Genomic DNA, 16099 nt, shown 5'->3' on the forward strand with positions numbered 1-16099 from the left:
TGCGCCGCCCTTCCTTCCGAAGCCGGAGGGCTGGGCTCTGCGGCGGGAGGCGTGTTGGCTGTCGCAGAGCCCTCTGGGAGTTGTAGTCCGCGGCGGCGGGAGGTTTGACTGCGGCGGCCGGCTTAGCGCTCTCAGAACTGCATCCCCCGCTGGCCTCCGCGGCCTAGGCCGTTGCCTTTTCCTGTTCAGGGGACAAGAACCCTTGCTGCAGCAAGTTGAGAAGTTTGGGGGAGGGGTGTCCTCCTTCCCGCCGAGCTCTCTGAGATTAAAGGCTCGGCCTGCTCAGGTAGAGGACGTTCCGGGTCTTGCAAACTCATCTCCCGGGAGGGAGCGGAGGGAAAGGGGGGACGCGGCTGCTAAGGCTGAGCTTGCGACGGAGTCGGCTGTTACCCGGGGAAGTTCTTCAGGGAAACGCCTCGGAACTGTGGCTTCTTGCGGAAGCGGTGAGGCCAAAGCCGGGGCCCGCGGAGACCGGTCCGGAGAGGCGGCGCGCGTTCCTACAGGTCTCGGGTGAGAGCAAGTCAGGGCCTCCGTCGGGGGCTGAGAAAGAACTCGAGGGGCTGTGGGAGTCGGTGTCTGCCGGACCTTAGGGAAAAGGCAGGGTTACCGTGGGTGAACACCCGAGTGAGAGGAGGAGGGAGGAGGAGAATTGGGGGAATTGCGGGAATGGGAGCGCCCTTTTCTATCCCGAGTAGGAGAGAGCTAGAGAGGGGAGGTGGGGAGGAAGCTCCCTTGGTGCCTTGAGCTAGGACCGCAGATGGGGTGAGGGCTGAGACAGGGAAGTCCTCGTCACGCTTTTCCCCCGGCTCGACTGTGAGAGACAGTGACCACAGTAGGTGGCTTGACATTTTCCTGTCTTAGAATAATAGAGCTGGAACGGGCCTTTGAGAGCAGCTAGTCAAGCGCATTCTCTCATTTTCCAGATGAGGAAACTTCAGTCCACCGAGTTGAAGAAACTGGCTCGCTCACCACGAGACAACCGGTTAATGGCCAGCTTGACTAAAACCTAATTTTCATGACTCTCAAGCCATGCCGTAATCTATTGCTGAGATCAGTAGATTAGCAAACTTTAGAACCTGTTCCCCCTCCTTTTATCTTTTTACTGCTTGTCATATGCAGGGTAACAGGCAGCCCCTGAAGGGAAAGGCTTCACACTTTGCAGTAGGTCAAAGAAACCCTTGTTTTAACTTGAACAAAAATCTCCTTGCCTCACAAACAACTACAAACTTCATATTAAGAATAAAGGTTGGTGGCAAGCTAAGATGTCACCTATAGCTTCTTTGCCTCGAAGAAAATAAAGTTCACCTTTCCTTTCCTACGGTATGCCCACTAGAGCTCTGAAAACATTTAGCCTTAGATTTCTTCTGTCTTAAATGCTGCATATCTCAGGTACATACATAAAAATAATGCTGTTTATTGTGATTTTTATAATACCCTAAATAGTTACAATAAAGGGTAAACAGCATAGGAGGATGGGAATACCTGAATTACAAATTAAAATAATGATTTATAGTATTTTTTAAGAGATACGAACATAAAAGTAAAGAAAAAATTAAGAAGATAAAAATTTCTAGCAAGCCAGCATTTTATAATACACTTAAATTTCAGTACTTGCCAGTATTCTTTCTTTCCTACTGCCTAAACATAACTAGAGCATTTAGTGTTCCCAGTGTGAGAGGAGAGGTTCTTTGGTGCCATTGCATTGTTCTGACTGCTAATTTCTTTATTAAAACACATTGTCTTCCAGCACTGTCAAATTTAACACCTTTTGAAGGATTTATTGATCAGATTAGAAGCATGTTCCAACTGTCACATCAGAATTTGAATATTATGGCTCCTATTGGCTCACCATTAAGCAATTCATAAGGAAGAGGTTTAGATAAAGTTTGTTACCGGACTTTATAGAAGTTACAGACTTACCTAGAAGAACATACATATACATAACTGCTTTCACAAGGCTGCCTTTTTAATGATATGGTTCCAATTGCTTTGATATTGGCATACTACAGAGGTGAGTAAACTATGACCAAATTTGGCCACTGTCAAATGTATTTACTTTTTATATGGTTTTACTGGAACACAACCATGCTTACTCATTTATACATTGTCTTTTGTGCTACAGGCAGAGTTGAGTAGTTGTAGAGACCATATGGCTGGCAAAGCCTAAAATATTTACTATCTGGCCCTTTGCAGAAAAAAAATTATCAACCCCTGGCCTGGTGAACTGAATGTAAATATAGTATCTAAAACTCTACCATTTGCAGAAGTATTAGTTAATAGTAATTTTCACTCATAAATACTTGTATGGTGGGTTCATAATCCATTTCTTTGGGCAAAAGCTAGTACCTCCTTATTGCAGATTGTCGCTAGCATCTTGGCATATGTACTATAGGTTTGCTTTTGCAAAGAATTGTCAAAGAAAGTTTCTGAACCTAGTGTGGAAAGGGCTGACATTCTTTGAGATATACTGATGCTCACAGTTAATAACTTTTAAAAATAACATTTAGGAGCTTCCTTTGGTTGTTCTCTATGTTCTTTTCATGGAGATAAATGCTTCAGCATAAGCACCAGCAAACAAGTTAATAAGCTGTTTTCATATTGAGACCCCATACTAAAACCAATCTTAAAATAAATGATAAGGGTCTTTCTCTTTTTCTTTTCTTTCTTTTTTTTTTTTTTTTTGCGGTACGTGGGCCTCTCACTGTTGTGGCCTCTCCCATTGCGGAGCACAGGCTCTGGACGCCCAGGCTCAGCGGCCATGGCTCACGGGCCTAGGCGCTCCGCGGCATGTGGGATCTTCCCAGACCCGGGGCACGAACCCGTATCCCCTGCATCGGCAGGCGGACTCTCAACCACTGCGCCACCAGGGAAGCCCAAGGGTCTTATTACTAAATGACTTATCTTTGACATTAATAATCTTGTATCTGGGACTTCAGTGTCTTAAAGATCAGAGGATTGAATGAAATAGAAATGAATATATCTGTTTATGTCATTTTTTTGTATTTAACTCCCTATATTAGTGTTAGTCTGTGGCAAATTAGTGCTTAGGAATATTTAAAATTTTACTTAATCATTGGTAGCACTATTCTGTGTTACCATCTAAGTAATATTAGCTATGAAACTCCAATTCACCTCTCAACCTAATTCATCAAACTTCAGTTTATAGTTCTCAAGACTTTCAGAAAGGTATCAAATTTCCTTTGAAACAGCATTCTGGGGGAATTTGAAGTTCAGGTTACTTGACTAATTGAGGCAACTGAAAATGATCTGTTTCCTTACAGTTCTTCATATTTACTTGAATGTTAATAAATCTTTGAAAGGCACTAGGAGCTTTGGACTCATTCATGATTTATTTTGAATCATTGAAATATCATCAGTTTTCTGCTTGTTTGGAATAAAAAGCTAATTTGACAATGCCACAAGATTTCAGATTCGCCCAGGACAAATACATGTATGTGATTAAACTGGAAACTTTATGTCAATTCCTGAATGTCCTTCATATTTTCCCCAACCTTGATTATCACTTTTTGTTAAGACTGACTGAAATCTAAGAACCTTTCTAGATTTTCCTCTTTTCTGGTTTCCTAACATTCAATATTCAGTGAAAGTATCATCTCCAGGACATAAAAAATCCTGTTTCTAAACTCAACCACATTCTCAGTTTAGTTTAGGAACCAATACAGTGGAGAGTATTGGTTAACAAAGTAAGTCAGAAGTGTAGCCGTTTTTTTCTGCCATTGTTTAAGCAGGTATGTTTTTTCCTACTCTGACTTGGCTATTGACCTTTCCTGTGTTTCACTGCTGCTGGAAGGATTATTGCTGTCCAAGGGAATATCTAGCCTTGAGACAAAGAAGTTTGCATCAAGAGAAACAAATTCATCTAAGCTAGTTTGCTTCAAGAAAACTGTGTTGTTTTAAATTTGTAATCCAGATACTTGGGCACATATCTTCACTCTTCTAGTCCTAAACTTTGTTTTTAAAGAGTTTAAGGCCATTTGTCATTCTAGGTATTACTGCTTTTTTGTTTCCGAAACTGAACAGGACCTGATTTTCAGAGGCTTCTTTTGTCTTCCAAATAGCCTGCCTCCTTCTTTAAAGCAGACATCCCACTATAGTGGGAAATAGTGTTTGGGATCAAAGTGGCCTGGTTTCATTCCCAATCTTGGCTTTATTAGTTACGTGATTTAGGACAAGTTACTTCTGAGCTTCATGGTTTTTTATTTATTTATGTTTTTTGTATCAATAATTTGAAGGTAATACCTATTTCCCAAATCCTAAAGTATTAGATGCAATTAAACAACATGTAAACATTAGGCCAGTAGTAGGCATTCAATAAATAAATGTTAGTTCCATCTTCCACTACCTTTCTATTGACTTGTCTTTTTCTCTGAGTTTTTCTCCAAAGTGACACTGTTTTGTTCTTCAGAAATGAATTCTTTCCCTTTAGGTCTATTCTGTTTGTGACAGTACAGTAATTCTATGAAGCTCAATTTCTTTATCTTTCTTACCTCACTGGGTTTACTCACTTTATGCTAAAGACGTACATATGTCAGCTGATTTTATTCAGGCCACTAAATTAAGCCAAAATATAATTTTGCTAGTTACTTTTAAAGAACTAAATTCATAATAAAAATGATAGCTATGTTTATTGAGCACTCACTGTGGACCGGTCACATTATTATGTGCATTATCTCATTTAAATCTCAAACCAAATTCCCTTAGGGAATTTAAGTAAGTTGCCCCAAGTCACACAGTAAATCCAGGATTCAAATCCAAGCAGTCTTATGTGAGCTGACCACTACATTCTACTTAATAGAATCAGAATAGGCCATATCCCAATTTAACCATTGTGTATAATTCAAACAAATGAATACCTTCTGAAGGTGGTTTCATCAGTTTTTGTAGATTTAAGAGCAATAAGGTTCTGCCTGCTTACCAATATTAAAAATTTTCTCTAGCATTTCTTAACAATTCTGTTTATGCCTTTTTCCTCCCACAGTATAACAGTTTCATTAAGCTCATTTCATTAAACTTAGTTTAAGTTCACAAATAATAGTAGCAAACTCCTATATAAAGTTCAGTAGTGCTTGGAATAGTTCCAAATGCTTACACATTAATTTATAGATTATTTTATGTGCTTTAGATTTTCTTTTATAAATTTCCCCCAAGTTCTTTAAGTTATTCTTTTTGATGAAGGGGTACTGGCTTCCTGACAGTCAACTTTTCAATTTCTAAAATATTTAGTTTTTTAAATTGAGATGATATTTTTAAAACTCTCTAAAGTTAATAACTTCTCTACTATATGTTTATTTTCCAAGCTTTTAATTCCTATGCCATGTCCATCTTTATTTATTTTCCTTTTCCTTTTTTTCCTAATTGAGATACAGTTGATGTACAATATTACATAAGTTACAGGTGTACAAAATAGTGATTCATAATTTTTAAAGGTTATACTACATTTATAGTTATTTTAAAATATTGACTGTATTCCCTGTGTTGTACAATATATCTTTCTAGCTTGCTTATTTATTTATTTATTTATTTATATTTTTTTGCGGTACGCGGGCCTCTCACCGTCGTGGCCTCTCCCGTTGCGGAGCACAGGCTCCGGACGCGCAGGCTCAGCGGCCATGGCTCACGGGCCCAGCTGCTCCGCGGCATGTGGGATCGTCCCAGACCGGGGCACGAACCCGTGTCCCCTGCATCGGCCGGCGGACTCTCAACCACTGCGCCACCAGGGAAGCCCGCTTATTTATTTTATACATAATAGTTTATAACTCTTAATCCCCTACCCATATCTTGCCCCTCCCTGCTTCCCTCGCTCCACTGGTAACCACTAGTTTGTTCTCTGTATCTGTAAGTCTGTTTCCTTTTTGTTACATTCACTAGTTTGTATTATTTTTTAGATTCCACATATAAGTGATATCATGCAGTATTTGTCTTTGTCTGACTTATTTCACTTAGCATAATACCTTCCACGTCCATCCATGTTGTTGCAAATAGCAAAATTTCATTTGCATTATGTTGCATTGTACATATACCACATCTTCTTTATCCATTCATCTGTTGATGGACACTTAGGTTACTTCCGTATCTTGGCAGTTGTAAATAATGCTGCAATGAACATTGGGGTACCTGTATCTTTTTGAATTAGTGTTTTCATTTTTTTTCAGATATATACCCAGGAGTGGAATTGCTGGGTCATATGGTAGTTCTATTTTCAGTTTTTTGAGAAATTGGCCATACTGTTTTCCACAGTGGTTGCACCAATTTACATTCCCCCAACAGTGTATAAGGGTTCCCTTATATGTACATCCTCACCAAGACTTGTTATTTCTCACTTTTTTGATGATAACCATTCTAATGGGTGTGAGGTGATATCTTATTGTGGTTTTGAAGTTCCCAGATGATTACTGACGTTGAGGATCTTTTCTTGTGCTTGTTGGCCATCTGTATGTCTTCTTTATAAAATGTCTATTCAGATCTGCCCATTTTTAAATTGGGTTGCTTGTTTTTTTGTTGAGTTGTATGAGCTGTTTATATATTCTGGGTATTGACCCCTTATCAGTCATATCATTAGCAAATATTTTCTCCCATTCAGTATGTTGTCTCTTTGTTTTGTCAGTGGTTTCCTTTGTGCCGCACAAAAGCTTTTAAGTCTGATTAGGTCCTATTTTGCTTTTATTTCCTCTGCTTTAGCATACAGGTCAAAAATATATGTTGCTGTGATTTATGGCAAAGGGTGTTCCGCCTATGTTTTCCTCTAGGAGTTTTATGGTTTCTGGTCTTACATTTAGTTCTTTAATCCATTTTGAGTTTATTTCTATATATGGTGTGAGAAAATGTTCTAATCTCATTATTTTACATGTGGCTGTCCAGTTTTCCCAGCACCACTTATTGAAGAGACTATCTTTTCTCCATTGTATATTCTTGCCTCCTTTGTCACAGATTAATTGATCGTAAGTGCACGGGTTTATTTCTGGGCTTTCTCATCCTGTTCCGTCGATCTATTTGTCTGTTTTTTTGGCCAGTACCATAGTGTTTTGAGTATTGTAGCTTTGTAGTATAGTCTGAAGTCAAGAAACATTGTTCCTCCAGCTCTGTTCTTCTTTCTCAAGATTATTTTGGCTATTGGGGTCTTTTGTGTTTCCATACAAATTTTAAAATTATTTGTTCTGGTTCTGTGAAAAATGCCCTTGGTATTTTTATAGGGATTGCAATAATCTGTAGATTGCCTTGGGTAGTATGGTCATTTTAACAATGTTAATTCCAATCCATGAACACAGTATACCTTTCCATCTGTTTATGTTGTCTTCAATTTCTTTCATCAGTGTCTTATAATTTTCCAAGTATAGTTGTTTTGCCTTCTGAGATAGGTTTATTCCTACATATTTTACTCTTTTTGATGCAATGGTAAATGGGATTGTTTTCTTAATTTCCCTTCTGGTAATTCATTTTTAGTGTATAGAAGTGCAACAGATTTCTGTATATTAATTTTGTATCCTGCAACTTTACTGAATTCATTGTTAGCTCTACTACTTTTTTGGTGGCATCGTAGGATTTTCTATGTGTAGTGTCATGTCATCTGCAGAGTGTTACCTTTTTACTTCCTTTCCAATTTGGAATCCTTTTATTTCTATTTCTTGCCTGATTACTGTGGCTAGGACTTCCAATATTATGTTGAATAAAATTGGCAGGAGTGGGCATCCTTGAGTTGTTGCTGATCTTAGATACCCACCTTAATTTAAAATGTATTTTTCATTGATATTTTATATAGAATGTTTTTACTCATTACATCCAGGAGATACTTTTTTCAAGTTTTATTTAGTGAAATTGACAGTTTTAGACTAAGGATATTTAATAGGACTGTCAATCCTAGTCTTGTAAATTAGTGGGTCAAAGTACTCTTAATTCTGCCTTTAGTTTTAAAACTTAAGACCAAAGAAGTCAACTGAATTATTAATCAGTTTTATTACATTAAAAAAGGAACTGAAAAATCAGGCTTCTGTTTTTGCATATCAACTAACTGTTCTGATGAAACTACTTAGCTTACTCACAGTTCCTTTTATCTTAGTGAGATTTTAGTAACAGTTACTATTGATCAGTGTATACTTTATATTCAAGATCATTTCTGATGCTCCACATTTGAATATATATGTTATATGGCTCTATGTTTCAAATAGTCAACTAAACTTTTTACCTTAAAAGAATAAATCTTGCACTGATCTATTACAGAGCTAATTTGGGAGCCACGACTAGCAAGTGGTGTAGATATGAGCTAAAAGTGAAATGAAGAACAGAAAATCATAATCGTTTATTAGCATCCTGCTTGGTTTTATTATTTAAGTGATTTAGGACAAATTACCTGACTTCTTGACTTCATAAATTATATTTTTTAAGTTTCTTGAGGATAGGGACCATGACTTTTTTTTTTTCTGTTTTTCTCAGTACCCAAGTACCTTGTAGAGGCTCATTGAGAACTTGTTGGATGAATATATTGTTCAGAGTTTACCATTACTCAGTATTTTAGTTGCCTCATCTTAGAATAGATCATCATTTTTATGTTCATACTCTTTATAAGATACAGAAATAAGGCCCTTCTTGATTGGAAATGGTAATACAGTAGACCTTGAACAACACAGGTTTGAACTGTTCAGGTCCACTTATATGTGGATTTTTTTCAATATTATGTACTACAGTACTACACCATCCATGATTGGTTGAATCTACAGATGCAGAATTGCAGATACTTGACTGTCAAGTTATACACCAATTTTCAACTGTGCAGAGGCACAGTTAACTCCCTCATTGTTGAAGGGTCAACTGTATATGGTTTTGCCTTTTTTGAAAAGTTACTGTTAAAATTACTATTATTACCTTATAAGGTAATACTTTAACATTTTTATTTAACATTATTTATCTTCAGTAGCACTAAGTTAATGAGAGCTTTGGCTTAATTGTTGAACAGAAACACAGAAGAGCAGAATAGGGAAATGGAAAGGAAAGAAACAGAAAAGAAAACACATGCTGGGGAATAGAACATGTTACCAACATCTCTATCACATCATAGTGGCATGTTGGCAATATTTGCTTAGCTCTTTGTTACTAAGAAGAATTTTTCATTTAAAAAAAAAGAGGAAAAAACTCAAGAGGCTGCATATGTTTTAAAAAAAAGAACTATTTTTATTTGATTTTTTTTTTTGCGGTACATGGGCCTCTCACTGTTGTGGCCTCTCCTGTTGCAGAGCACAGGTTCCGGACACCCAGGCTCAGTGGTCATGGCTCACGGGCCTAGCCTCTCTGCGGCATGTGGGATCTTCCCGGACCGGGGCACGAACCTGTGTACCCTGCATCGACAGGTGGACTATCAACCATTGCTCCACCAGGGAAGCCCTATTTGATTTTTGAAAGGAATAATAATACATTTGAACATTTATTTTCCCGTTACAAAGTACTAAGTATAATATGCATCATGTCATTTAATTCTCAAACACCCCAGTGAAGAGGATGTTATTATTTCCATTTTGCAAATGGGAAAATAGTCTCGTGGAGGTTAAATGGTTAGTCTTAAATTACACAGGTAGTGAGTGGCAAATATAGGACTCTCCCTCAGAAACGCCATTTTCTTTCTACTTTGCCGAAAATGCTACAATTAGAAAAATAAGATCAGTGGACATTAAACTCCATTAAACAAATACAGCAATAATAAAACTATACTTGTTGAGTAGTCTGGGCTGTAACAAGAAAGAGAAGTAAAAGTGAAAGATAAAAGAGAGGAGGAAAGGCCAAAGAACAGGAAAAACGGCACAGCATAGTGGCAAAGAATACAGGCTCTGGACTTAAACTGTGTAGGCTTGAATTTGAACTCTGCCACTTACTAACTTTGTAGTCAATTACTTACCTTCTCCATGCTTTGTATCCTTTTCTATAAAGTGAAGGTAATAATAGTAACTTACAGGTTGAGGATAAAAGGTAAAGCACTTGGTTTTGTGTTAAAATCTGTTTGCTTCATCTTATGGAGTTCCCTTTTTTTAATAATTGTGAAATACAACATCCTACAAAAAAGTGCATCGAACATACGTATATTGAATAATTATAAAGCAAATGGCCATGTAACCACAATCAAGTTAAAGAAATAGAATACTGCCATTACCATATAAGGTCCCTTCCTGTCTTTCCCTAACACAGCCTCCTATTTTCCCCCTTAGGGCAGATTTCTCAGTCTCAGGACATTTTTGGCTAGGTAATTGTTTGTTGTAGGAAGCTAACCTGTGCATTGTAGGATCTTTAGCAGCATCCCTAGTCTCTACCTACTGGGTGCTAATAGCACTTCCCTCAGTTGTAACAACCAACTGGGTGAGGCCAAATTCCTTACTATACCACTCTACAACTCTCTACCTGCTTGTGTGGCAAGTAAACTGTAAGGGTACAAACAGAGAGCTCCACTGTAGAAATCTTGGTAACAAATGATGGTAGTCAGAGTCTGGATATATTTGAAAGAAAGCCAACAAGATTTCCTAACGGATTGAATGTAGACTGAGAAAAAGAAGTTACGAGTGATTCCAAGAATTTTAGCTTGAGCAACTAGAAGGATGGAAATACCATTAACTGAAATCAGGAAAGCAATGCATGGGGTAGCTTTTCAGGAAAAAGTCAGAAGTTCAGTTTTTGACAGGTTTCACTTGTCTATTATATCCAAGTAAAGATGTTAAGTTGGATATATACATATACCAAATCATTATGTTGTGCATCTAAAACTAGTACAATATTATATGTCAATTATATCTCAATTTTTAAAAAGATGTTAAGTTGGTAGTTGGATATGCAAGTCTGAAATTTAGGAGAGAAGTTTTGGCTAGAAATATAATGTGAAATTTGTCATTATCTAGATCAGTAGAACTTTCTGCAATGATGGAAATGTTTTATACCTACACTGTGCAATGTGGTAGCCACTAGCCACATGTGGCTAGAGTGACTCAGGTACTGAATTTTTTTAATTTAATTTTAATTAGTATAAATTTAAGTAATCACTTGTGACTAGTGGCTACTGTATTGTATAACACAAGTGACGATATTAAAACCATGAGATTGGATAACATTACCTAAAAATTGAGGTAAATAGAGAAGAGTACAAAGACTGACCCTTGAGACTACAATTTTTTTTTTTAATAAATGTATTTATTTTTGGCTGTGTTGGGCCTCTGCTGCTACATGCGGGCCCTCTCTAGTTGTGGCAAGCAGGGGCCACCACTCATTGCGGTGCACAGGCTTCTCATTGCGGTGGCCTCTCCTGCTGCAGAGCATGGGCTCTAGGAATGCAGGCCTCAGCAGTTGTGGCATGCGGGCTCAGCAGTTGTGGCTCGCAGGCTCCAGGGCGCAGTCCCAGGAGTTGTGGCGCACGGGCTCAGCCGCTCCGTGGAATGTGGGATCCTCCCAGGCCAGGGATCGAACCCATGTTCCCTGCCTTGGCAGGCAGATTCCTTAACCACTGTGCCACCCAGGGAAGCCTGAGACTCTACAATTTTAAGGGAGACAAGGAGCTAACAGTGAGCAAAGGAGACAGAAAAGGAGGAGGGACCAGAGAGATATAGAAAAAACCTGAAGCCCTGTTGAATCAGTTTATTAAGGAAGAGAGTGATTCTTTGTGGCAAATATTTCTGATAAGGCAAGCAAGTTAAAGACTGAGAAATTGAGTTTACCAATATGGAGGGCATTGGTCTAATAAGAGTAGGTTTTGTGTAGTGATGGGGAAGATAGCCTGATTAGCATGGGTTTAAGAAAGAATGGGAGGATCTTATCTATTTTATGCTTTCTATTTGTCCTACTTCTTTTACATTTTTTTCTCCTTTCTTACCTTTCTTTAAGTCATTTATTTTTTAACATTCTCCTTTCTTCCTCTCCTAGATTATAAGTTATATATTGTTTTCTATTATGTTAGTAGTTACCTTTAAAATTACACCATACATCACATCAAAGTGTAATGTTGATCTGGCCAATACAAGGGCTTTAGAACACTTTAATTCCAAGAACTTCACTTGATCTTTTCCCCCTTTGGTCTGGAATTTTAATTTTTTTTTCCAACTCTGTAACATATTGTTTATTGATTCTGCTTGAATTCATTAAACTTCTTGAATCTGCAGATCATTATCTTTTACGAATTCTCGAAAATCCTAAGCCATTATCTCTTCAATATTACCTCTGCTATCTCCTCTTTCCGGTTCACCAATTACGTGCATGTTAGACCTTCTCATTCTATCTCTTGTCTTTTAACCTCTCTCCCACATTTTCTGCCTTTTTTTTCTCTCTCTTTGCCACTTTCTAGATAACTTCTTCTGATGTATCTTCTAGTACATTAATTTTCTCTTAATTTCTTTAATAAAGGTTGCTAATTTTATTTATTTAGTATTATTTATAGATTTGTTTTTAAGGTACCATGGGCTTATAAAATTGTTCATTATATTTCTACTTCTGTATACCCTACAGTGTGCTCACCACCAAAAATTTACTTTCCATCCATCACCATACAGTTGATCCCCTTTACCCTTCTCTCTGCCCCTTTCCCTCTGATAACCACTACTCAGTATTCTCAGTATCCATGTATTTGTTTTTGTTTAGTTTGTTCATTTATTTATTTAATTTGTTTTGTTTTTTATATTCCACATATAAGTGAAATCACACAGTATTTATTTCTCTGACTTATTTCACTTAACATAATATCCTCAAGGTTCATCCATGTTGTCATAAATGGCAAGGTTTCATCTTTTTTTTTATGGCTGAGTAGTGTTTCATTGTAAGTATATGCCACACCTTCTTTATCCATTCATTCATTATTGGGCAGTTAGGTTGTTTCTGTACTTTGGAAATATTTCTTGCAATACTATTGCAAATAGTGCCGTGATGAACATAAGAGTGCATATATCTTTTTGAATTAGTGTTTCTTTGGATAAACACCAAGAAGTGGGATGGCTGGATCATATGCTACTTCCATTCTTAAATTTTTGAGGAATCTCCATACTGTTTTCCATAGGGCTGCACCAGTTTACATTCCCACCTACAGTGTGTAAGTGTTCCCTTATATCTACATCCTCACCAACACGTGTTATTTCTTGCCTTTTTGATAATAACCATTCAAATGGGTGTGAGGTGATATCTTATTGTGGTTTTGATCCCTAATAATCCCTAATAATTGATGATGTTGAACATCGTTTTCATGTGCCTGTTGGCCACCCATATGTCTTCTTTGGAAAATGTCTGTTTATCTCCTCTGCCCATTTTTTGTTTTTTTTTTTTTTTTTGGTGGTACGCAGGCCTCTCACTGTTGTGGCCTCTCCCGTTGCGGAGCACAGGCTCTGGATGCGCAGGCTCAGCGGCCATGGCTCACGGGCCCAGCCACTCCGCGGCATGTGGGATCTTCCCAGACCGGGGCACGAACCCGTGTCCCCTGCATCGGCAGGTGGACTCTCAACCACTGCGCCACCAGGGAAGCCTTATGAACATTTTAATAATGTTAATTCTTTGAATTTATGAGCACAGAATATCTTTCCAGTTATTTGTGTCTTTAAATTTATTTCTAGGTATTTTATTCTTTCTGTTGCAATTGTAAAGGCAATTATTTTCCTTTTTTTAATAAATTTATTTATTTATTTATTTATTTATGGCTGAGTTGGATCTTTGTTGCTCCATGCAGGCTTTCTCTAGTTGTGGCAAGCGGGGGCTACTCTTTGTTGTGGTGCGCGGACTTCTCATTGTGGTGGCTTCTCTTGTCGCGGAGCACGGGCTCTAGGTGCTTGGGCTTCAGTAGTTGTGGCTCGCGGGCTTAGTTGCTCTGCGGCATGTAGGATCTTCCTAGACCAGGGCTCAAACCTGCGTCTGCTGAATTGGCAGGCGGATCCTTAACCGCTGTGCCACCAGGGAAGCCCCCAATTATTTTGTTAATTTCTCTTTCTGATAGTTCATTGTTAGTGTATGGAAACACAACAGACTTCTGAGTATTAATTTTGTATCTGCATCTTTACCAAATTTATTGATGAATTCTAGTAGTTTTTTGGTGGTGTCCTTAGGATTTTCTATTAATAGTATCATATCATCTGCAGACTATTAAATTTTACTTCTTCCTTTCCAATTTGGATTCCTTTTATTTCTTTTATTTCTTTTTCTTGCCTACTTGCTCTGTCTAGGACTTTTTTTTTTTTTAGAAGAGGGAGAAAGCACAAGGGCCGCAACCACCCAGGCCCCCTGGCCCACTCCTCACACCAGGGGTGGCAGAGGACCTGGATACAGATGTGTTCAGCAGCAGACACATGCTGCTGCTGCCCTCCAGCCCCAAGTTTCCCCCAGGAAAGGGATCCGTGGGACCACCCTCCAATGCCCCCGCCATCTGCACTTGCCTCTCCCCTTTCCCCATCCCAACCTGTGCGCTGGGCCCATGGCAGGGTGTGGAAGAGACGTAGTGCACCAAGGCGGGAAATGCTACAAGGGGCGCCCCCCCTTCCCTCTCACCACTTCCTCTGGCGGAATGTTGCCTTTCGACCTGAGACCCCTGGCCTAGGTGGAACAGGCGCCTCCCCCGACCAACCGATGCAGGCCAGTTCGGGGACATGCGTGCAAGACCCACCACTGTTCCCATCATGTGGCCAGGGGCAGTGAGGATGGACTGAGGATGCTGCCTGCAGGGGTCAGGGGAGCATCCAGGGAGGTAGGAAGAAGGAGATGGATTGATACCGTCTTTTAATACTATGTTGAATAAGCGTGGTGAGAGGGGCATTCTTGTCTTGTTCCTGATTTAGGAGGATAGCTTTCAGTTTTTCACCACTGAGTATGTGTAGCTGCTGGGTTTGTCACATATGACCTTTATTATGTTGACGTACATTCTTTCTATACCCACTTGATTGAGAGTTTTTATCATAAATGGGTGTTGAATCTTGTCAGATACTTTTTCTGCATCCGTTGATAAGGTCATATGGTTTTTATCCTTTATTTTGTTAATGTGGTGTATCACATTGATTGATTTGCAGATAATGAACCATCCTTGCATGCCTGGAATAAATCCCACCTGATCATGGCATATAATCTTTTTACTGTATTGATGTATTCGGTTTGCTAATATTTTGTTGAGGATTTTTGTATCTATGATCATCGGAGATATTGGGCTATAATTTTTCTTTTTTTATGTTGTCTCTGTCTGATTTTGGTGTCAGGGTGATGTTAGCCTCGTAAAATGAGTTGGGAAACATTTCCTCCTCTTCGGTATTTTGGAAGAGTTTGAGAAAGATAGTTATTAAATCTTCTTTGAATGTTTGATGGAATTCACCTGTGAAGCTGTCTGGTCCCAGACTATTGTTTTTGGAAGCTTTTTTGAGTACTATTTCAATCTCTGTACTAGTGATTGGTTTATTCAGATTTTCTATTTCTTTGTGGTTCAGTCTTGGAAGATTGTATGATTCTGAGAATTGGTCCCTTCTAGGTTGTCCAATTTGTTGGTGTATGACTGTTCATAATCTCTTATAATTCTTTTTGTTTCTATGGTATCTGTTGTTATTTCTCCTCTTTCATTTGTAGTTTTATTTATCAGCATTTTTTCCTTACTATGTCTAGCTAAAGGTTTGTTTATCTTTTCAAAGAACCAGCTCTTGGTTTCATTGATCTTTTTTATTGCCTTTTTAGTCTATTTCACTTATTTCCACTCTGATCAATATTATTTCCCTCCTTCTACTGACTTTGGGTTTTATTTGTTCTCTTTTTTCTAGTTTTTTTTAGGTGAAAGATAAAGTATTTCAGATTTTTCTTGTTTCTTAAGGTAGTTCTGTATTGCTGTAAACTTCCCTCTTAGTACCACTTTTGTTGCATCCCGAAGATTTTGGTTTGATGTATTTTCATTTTCATTTATTTTCAGGTAATTTTTGATTTCTCTTTTGACTTCTTCTTTGACCCAATAGTTGTTCTGTAGCATGTTGTTTAGTCTCCATATATTTTCCAGCTTTTGTTTGTAGTTGATTTCTAGTTCCATACCATGGTGACTGGAAAATATGCTTGATATAATTTCAATCTTGTTAAATTTATTGAGACTTATTTTGTTTCCCAACATATGGTCTGTCATTTG

The 16099-nt window shown here is 38.3% G+C and overlaps 1 protein-coding gene across 1 annotated transcript in view; it reads left to right on the forward strand.

The window, feature by feature from the left end:
- Window positions 1-227: 227 nt before the first annotated feature.
- Window positions 228-16099, forward strand: part of SLC38A9 (solute carrier family 38 member 9) — a 100666-nt gene continuing 84794 nt past the window's right edge. The window contains exon 1 of the mRNA XM_082836796.1: window positions 228-510. The gene's annotated coding sequence lies outside the window, so the exon portion shown is untranslated. The remainder of the gene's footprint in view (window positions 511-16099) is intronic.

Source organism: Leucopleurus acutus, assembly GCF_964270905.1.
Source record: "Leucopleurus acutus genome assembly, chromosome: 3".
In the NCBI taxonomy this organism is placed as follows: domain Eukaryota; kingdom Metazoa; phylum Chordata; class Mammalia; order Artiodactyla; family Delphinidae; genus Leucopleurus; species Leucopleurus acutus.